We start from the raw sequence: 8,742 nt of genomic DNA, 5'->3' as shown, positions 1-8,742 counted from the left end.
CTCAAAAGCTACTCTCTGAATGAGAAATGACATTGTCAACCTCGTTCTACTTTGTATTTCAGAAAGGTGTGACTTCTAGAATTAAACCACATATAACTGAACCTAAAGAAGCCTCATGTTTCATCGTTACCTTTTTAAGATGGTCTTTTAAGTCGAAACTGCAGCAAAATTTTGGCGCAACCTGACTTCCTTTTGTCGCGTCGAAATTTGTTTGTATGTCTGGTAGAATTTCTGACGGGAAAGAGATCTTGATATGCATGCTTCGGATTCAAGAGGTTCAAATCTAGTTTACTTGCTGAATAAAAGTTACGGAGAACAGAAACAGTCAGAAAGCATTTTGTCTTGAGCGCTTCGTCCGTTTGTGCTTAGTTCAACACAGATGGTTCTGATATGGATGTGATCGAACAGACTGTAGCCTGTCGCGTGATTTCACGAACACACAATCGTTGGAAAATCTACGTGGGATGCTGCGATGGTCCCTACTGGTCGAATCTCCATCTGTGTGAAGTACATGAAGACAGAATCTTCTCGACCTGAAACCAACATCCAACTCTAGAACACTTTCACTGGTCACCACTTTTCCACATCATGCAAACAGTATAGTATCACCAAAAAATTACTTAGTCTGAGAAACATGCCACAGAGAACAACTATTGCAAATTGATTTAGTTTCCCCAGTCAGGCTACTTAGTAAGGGGTAACTGGGCACAGTTACTTGTCAAAATGATTCTGTGCAAATGAGCAGCTCGAAACAAATGCCTGAATGACAAGCCATGAATTTTATGCGTTCAAGAAGCTGGTGTGAAATGAGAAGTAATGTGGCCGGTTACGCTATCCAGTGAAAGCATAATAAACATTTTGACTCACCAAAATCCTCGGCGGCTTCTGTTTTAAATGAAAGCACACATGAAACGTAAGTTAGTTTTGGTCATTTCATACAGTAACAGATTGACATTCTACCTTTGCGTTGNTGCAAGCAAACTGATTTAGTTTCCCCAGTCAGGCTACTTAGTAAAGGGTAACTGGGCACAGTTACTTGTCAAAATGATTCTGTGCAAATGAGCAGCTCGAAACAAATGCCTGAATGACAAGCCATGAATTTTATGCGTTCAAGAAGCTGGTGTGAAATGAGAAGTAATGTGGCCGGTTACGCTATCCAGTGAAAGCATAATAAACATTTCGACTCACCAAAATCCTCGGCGGCTTCTGTTTTAAATGAAAGCACACATGAAACGTAAGTTAGTTTTGGTCATTTCATACAGTAACAGATTGACATTCTACCTTTGCGTTGGAAACATTCAACTACGTAATGGGAGAAAATTAAGGCCTGCCACGTCCAAATGTGAGATATTAACCAACTTACATGTATAAATAAACGTGAGGGCGACCCCGTTTCTGTCCAGTTCAGGTTCAAAAACTTCCAAAAATATCACACTATGATTACTTGTCAAAAGGATTGACAAAAGATTTGCACAAATTGGAATTTCCATCGATGAACGACTTAACCATGTTCTGGCACTTCCACTCATTTGATTTGATGGCCACCCAAACTCATCATCATCATCATCATCATCCTCGACAGCATGACATCAATGTTCAACACCGATGCTTCACTGCCGTACAACCATGGTTTATTTAAAAGCCTTATTGTAGAGAAAATGGTAAACGTGAACGGGGTAGGGACTTAGTGCTAGCCTAACACAATCATTCCGAGGTGCCTACACCTCCAGACATTCACTCAGGCAATCTGGACAGAAACTGACAACAAGAACGCCACTGACATCGGTTGGCAGCCATATCTTGTAGTGTCTCCAACCAGGCACAGTGACGATCACGCGGTCCCCATCCCGGAAGGCAAGTAGCACCGACAGCACCCAAGCGTTACGTAACCTCTTTCATTCCCCTATGTCAGGTCAAGGGTTGGCCACCTGACTTGGGCATGGAAAGCACCCTTCTCTTCGGCAAACGATAGTTCGGCATACGTAACACATGTCCCAACCAACACAACTTCTGGTGCTGCACACATTCATCAGTGGGGGTACCTATTGTTCGACCGAAAACTCGTTTTCAATTGCCTCGTGACGTATTCTTCGACACCAAACCACACGAGCTGTGGTCCTGAGACAAAAACTGTCAAACGCCTTACGACATCTCAGTTCCACTGCTCGAAGAGGCCAAGTCTCACAGCCATACAACAAAACAGCCCGTAGTGTAGCTTGATACACACGTCCCTTCAGATTCAGAGATAAACCATTCTGACGCCATAGGTGTCTCAAGTTAGCAAACGCGGCCCGAGCCTTGCAGATTCGTGCATTCACCTCATCTGTCACACTTTAGGCAGAACTAATACAACTTCCAAGATACGTCAAACGCTCCACAACTTCCAGTGCCTCTCTCTGAATTGTAAATGGCGCCTTCATTAACTGCACGTCCACGAGCATGACCTTACACTTTGTGGGTGCAAAGTGCATACCAAAAACACCCGAGCCCTCCCCCCTCTTCGAAGATAGGAACGATGTCCTCTGCGAAGTCACAAATGTGGCACCGTAGATTTTGTTTATTTGACTTGAGAATTGCACTTCGATACAAGTTCACTGCCATATGACTCAACAAAGCAAATTACGAGCTATCTCCTAGATGTGGGCGCTCTCACGATGTCTTTCTTTTCTTTTTGTGTTAGGGAAATGTATTACTGTCATTTTAAAGTAACACAAAGAATACTTAAATTAATCAGACAATGGTTTAGGTTCAGCAAACCAAACGTGCAAGGTAGGGAGGCATGAGCGAAAGTTGAAAAATTCTTACTTCGATAAATGGTGCCTAAAAGGCATGCAAATATGGATGAAACGCGGAACAGTAGACTTTTCCACACGGATCAAAAATGAATAAAACCATCAATCTGAAAACTGCCTTCACTTGAACGGTGAGTTTCATTCGAATAGTTTCCAAAATGGCTGCATCTTTCAGACAAAGGCAAGTCGAAATTCGCAACCGAAAAGGTTGCAGATATATGTAGTCAATTCGCAACCGGAAAGGTTGCAGATCTTTATATGTAGTCAAACTCTGCTTGATCGGACTCTAGAGAAATCTTCCCTGAGGATGTCTCAGTGTACATTTGTCGCGGGTCGCCATATAGGCACAACTGTTGAACAGGACGCCCCACGGAGGAGCGTTGCGCCTAGGTTGTCACACGTCATACCCACAAACGCTGGGTGACTGAACGACAATCTAGAAGGTTTTCCGCACATGGCGAGGTTTATCAGACAGCGGTTTTTTCGGCTATATCCTCACTTGCTAGGCGATTTGGTTCTCTTTAAGATTTGCGAAAAAGCAAAGTTCGTTGGTCGTGAGGCATAACTGGGAACCGAGCAAAAGGTTCATTCTTCGAAATGTTGGGTGAACAGTCTGTTGATTAATTCCTGGGCAACGATTTAACTTTGAACCCAAAACCTTGATCGAGCCAGTTTAGTTGATTATCAGACTAGCCGAGTTTTGAGGGAGACCGACAAACAGTGAGTAACGTCTCTGATGACAATACCACTAAGCCAGTATTACGTTTCCAATCCTGTTGGTTAATTTGAGTCACTGTGTACTACCACCGATGCTTTGAGGGGTTTGCAAGTGTTTTATACCATAATAACCGTCTGTCTTCATGCATTCCTGATTGCACAAGACGTAAAATGTACTTTATAACATGCTAGTCTGCATTCATCAACACCATTTATGCCAAGCTAAGGAAGTGACCCCGCCACCGGAAACATACAAGGGCATTCGTCCGTGAGCGATGACAGGGGTTTGCTCAATACCCACAACGACGGTCTAATAGCTATGCTGGTTGTGTGAATGATAACCCTTCAGGACATCCCATTCAGGCAGTACCACAGACGAGAGAAACCTGCTGGAAAGTTTGGATTATTTCCAGGTGGTGTCCGTAGAGTTTCGGGTCATACGACGCTGGTTTGAGGACTCCCCCTCCTGTGGTGGCGCAAACATTCCGCATTACTGATGAACCCCGGTAAAAATGAAATTCAATTCTAATAGTTCTCTGATTAGTGTGGACTTATGAAAATGCTCACATGAGGACAGAAAAATGACTGCTCAAACCAGGATGATGTAAACGTGAACTCTACAGATCCAGTAACAACCTACAATCCATCGATTGGAGGAAATTTTTAGAATCCACTGTTCCTTAGGTTTCGCATCTACCTTCCTGAATGAATTTCCAATTGAATCAAACGTGCTTTGGCTGACTTAATGTAACACGGGCATATGTGTCATAAATAGGAAGGCGTGGCTTCAATATTAGATTTATATAAATGATATAAACAGAGCAATGGAGTGACACTTAGAAGGCCGATGGTAGAAGACGTGGTGTGGAAGCATCGTGATAACTAATGATGAAGGACAATCTCGCTAAATATTTATAGTTTAACAGATGTTTATTTGCCGCAACCTGTTTAAGCTCCCTGGATAATTAGACTTCTTGCTGTGTGAGGAAATTTATTTCGAAAATAACTCAGCAGTCAAGAGACAGGGAAACGGAGGAACGATGGAGAATTCTCGTCACTTTCTTTCCAACATACTCTGCGGAAAATGCCTAAAAAGGCCTCATCGTTTTCATCTCTTATTAGCGTGTTTTGAGTCTGAAAAAATAACTATTGTTTAATTTTTAACGGGGAGTAATCAGATGATGCGATTCATAGAGAGATTTCTCCATCACTTGAATGGATTTTTCCCCGCTTACACTTTCGATAAGCCACACTCGACATATTGAGACTGCATAATAGCTTTTAACCATCGATGATCCCCACATTCACCAACTGATTAGCTCAAAGCTGCTTCATCTTAGGCTATTTGATGTTCGGACTCTAAGTAAGAGTAATAACCGCCTTACCTAATCGACTTGAAATGTCATCTTAAGTGAACTAGTTCAGGCGTGTACGTCGTTACGTCTTGATTGCTTTGATGCTAATTACAATGTTAATAACAGGACAGGTCCTTGAAGGGCGCAGGTTTTGTTTGGTTCATGGTGTGTGACAGACTTGAGTGCGAGATCTAACTAAAGACAAGTAAAGTCACCTGGCCTTTGAAGCTCTTCATTCGGAATTGTTACAAAAAAGCGCTTTCCAAACGTCTCCAGGCTAATCGCAAATCCTGACGAACAGAACAACAGCTACATATTCAACTGACAACTTGCGATTCTCAGCTCCCAATGAATAATCATGACATACTCTCCTGTTTTTTTCGCAAAAATGGATTTTACAGAGACGAGAATAAAAAAATTTCAGAAACGCCCCAATAGTACTAAAACTGAAGTCACGTTCGAACTCTAAAAAACTTGGGTTGTCCTCATGAACCAACCGACTTATCCCCTTGTGAATAGTGTTCATCCATAGGGAGGGTCAGTTGATAATTGTTCAGTGACTTTCACGGGATCAATTTTAGAAAAACGGGTCGTCGCAGAGCAAGTTTGCATGCAACGTAAATGGATTTCGAATTCATATTAGATGTGAGTATAGTAAGTACAACTGTTCGTCGCAAGCTGAACAAGGCACTAGATTCCATTTAGCTATTTGGCAATATGTATACCATCCGAATTGAACTTTATTCGACATATTTTTCTTCTAGCGCACGCTACCGACACCTCAGTCCCAAACTAGGAATAATACCATCTCCTTGTCACACTGGGGTGACTATTTATTACAATCGATTATTTTTCTCTGGAAAGCCAATATTTTCTTGCTTAGATGACTTTTGCAACTTCTTCTAAAACCAACTGTGTCTGTCACGTAAAGCCACGTAATAACATCCACTGCCCATTCGAGTACGTGAAAACTCAAGACTGTTATATCCTGTTCTTATCACGAGAAGTTTAGAAATAGTGAATATATTACAAATTTTATCTTGTAGACTGAGTTAAGACATCATTTTGGACAGTGTGCTTCTATTCCACTTTCTACCCTTGGGGTAATAGGTTCAATTTTTGCTACCGTTGCCTAGATTCGCGTGACCAAAAAGCCCTCAGAAACAAGCTACTGAGAGAAAAGAAGAGGGAAAGCCGCTGCGATGACTCCGAGAGGGTAACCCCCTAATTAAAGGCAAATTATGGAAAGGTTAAGTGTTCTTGGTCTTCATCCAAAACTTAGGAACTCTGTAAGTTGTGCTTAACGATTTTTTGTATGTTTATTGAACGCAATTTGGCGTAAAAAACCCACCATCTGCCTTTTAGCTTATTTCTGTACACAGGGATTTCTCAAGTCCCCCAAAATCTATCGTCAGAAAAAACTGAATGTTCGAACTGATGAAGATGATATGCTCTTTTGATGAATTTGAGACTAAAACACATAAGAATAATTTTCAATCTGTTTCTGTACGTCATTAGGTCGCACAAACTCCAGCGTCCCATCTCTTTTAACTGAAGCAAACCTAGTGCTATTGAAAATTCTTCAGATATACTTTACCAGTTCATGTGTTGTCCTGCACATGAGCCAGGAACATGCTCTTGTTTTGCCTCAACACACAGATCCACTTGCATAAGAATGCGCCCTGAAAGCCCTAAAGCACGACTCTGTCGATACATCTACAAGGTCTGGCTAATAAGCAAAATTTCAAACAGGCCCCTCATCGCTTCTGTTGAGTTGCTACTTTCATTAGATTCAAGAGGGACAAAAAAGCTGTCAATTTCGCGATCTGTTTTCAACAAATATACAAGGGTCGAACTTACTCTGCAAAGTTGGCTGAATGGCCACAGCGACAACGCACAAGAGAACAGCCGGATAGATCATACTTTGGTTTTACACTAACAATGAATCAGAAGCGATGTACGCTTATTAATGTCTCCGTCCTTCTTCCGTGCTATCAGCTAATTGGCTGTTATGATGAAGCAATAGGAGGACGGTCCTCGAGAAGAGCTCGGAGAGTGCGAAAATCAACCAATAGTGAGCGAAACACCAGCGGAGGTTGCATTCACAAGTGCAACCCTACTGCTAAGCAACCACGGTCCTCTGAGTACAGTTAGGTTGTTGCTGTGTTGCTGCAAAATATAAACTGCGACCAGAAATCCGGAATCTTCGAGAACAAGACATTTGGAAGAACCGGACGACATTTTTGATCTCAGGTTTCCCAAGGGTGCTTTACAATGCGCACATAAATTGCAATTGTATTTACTAATAAAATAAAATGGCTAGAAATGCGGCCGAAAAGTCTGCTTGAGCGGTCGATCTGATTCTCAAAGATACAGTTCACGACACTGTGGATTCTGAAACTCGTAACACTTCGATAGAATTGGTAGACTTCGTGTGTGGTTGGAAAGGTACCTGGGATGCTCAAACAACCATCACCTTCTTCTCTATGGTGAGAATAGTTGTGTTCTTTTTCGGGATTGATAAGTTATCGCCTAACTTGACTGAAGTCAAATTTTCAAGGTGAAATCACGCCTGCAAAGTTAGCACAGGATTCATGTTTCCAAATTTTCGACAGCTATATCAAGCGAACATATAACGGTGCATTCCCGTTCAAGATGAAGCACAAATGAGCAATGCACTGCCATACAAATAAAAATTAGGCATAACAAACAGGTGGAACACATAAAAAATAGTGCTTTTGTCGTACGCTTCAATTCCCAGATATACAGTAGTTTTCGCCATTTAAAACGGGTCCAAACAGACTTTAGAAGTTAAGAGGTTAATTTGGACGAAGATGTATCACATCTGAAGTGTTGGATGAAGAAGGAGGACAAGGTCAATACATGGAAGAATCCAACACACTGGGATAGTGTTGAGAAAGAAATCTTGTCAGTGTGATTATGTCGTACTTACCCAGGATATCGAGCCACTTATCTTCAGTTACAGACACCACGTCACGTGTTCGCGTATTGACTGGTGCCTTGGTTGACAATTTTTAGACGGAAGTTTTATTATTCTTGCGGAATTATTTTTCGTCTGAGGTACTTATGCTGTGATATATCACATATTGTGTCAACGGAGACATGAGAAGGATTCTAGAAGTACATACAGTCAAAGAAGATCGTCATAAAGGGAGATTCAGCTGGATACCGTTTAGTTTGCCGATGAAACCAAATTAGTCTAAGTAGAGCGTATACATTAGGGAAAATTTGGGGCCGTGCATATCTGATGGGCCCAAAGAAGGATGAAACCGGTCGTGGACTGTTGAACAGTTTTCAGCAGCTTTTCTGAATGATGTAGACCTTGGTCGTTTGAATGACATTTCTCTCAAAATATTTCTGGTGACTCATGGGACAAAGTTGAGAGTTGACCTCCAACCGGTTGGCCTCACAATATCCGAATCACACACTTTGGGATACGTTCAACTAAACGTTCCGTTAGAAGCCTGTGTGATCGGTAAACCTGTCTGCAACTGAAAAAGAACGGGAGCATCAAGTAGGTCTAAGAGATTGTAAACAAGGTACACTCATTTGCAAATCAATTTGGTTTTCACAAGGGTCTCAACTGATATTCTACAACTTAAGGTGCTGCACACAGACCGCCTCATGTTTCAGTTGGCACGATATTCGAGATATCGCAGTATATTTCCATGAAGGAAACTACTCACAAGGTTGCTGAAAACTCTCCAGCAACCTTGTGAGTAGTTTCCTTTATAAAGAGATTGTAAACAAATTAGCTGCACGTTTATGGCGAACAGGGCCCTTGGTAACTGGTATAAGACGACCTACTATGCAAACACACTGGAAGTTAGCTTCCACTAGCTCACGTAGTCGCGTCT

Source organism: Opisthorchis viverrini, assembly GCF_000715545.1.
Source record: "Opisthorchis viverrini unplaced genomic scaffold opera_v5_29, whole genome shotgun sequence".
NCBI classification, from domain to species: domain Eukaryota; kingdom Metazoa; phylum Platyhelminthes; class Trematoda; order Opisthorchiida; family Opisthorchiidae; genus Opisthorchis; species Opisthorchis viverrini.
The sequence above is the reverse complement of the archived record's forward strand: the minus strand, read 5'-3'. Positions refer to the sequence as shown.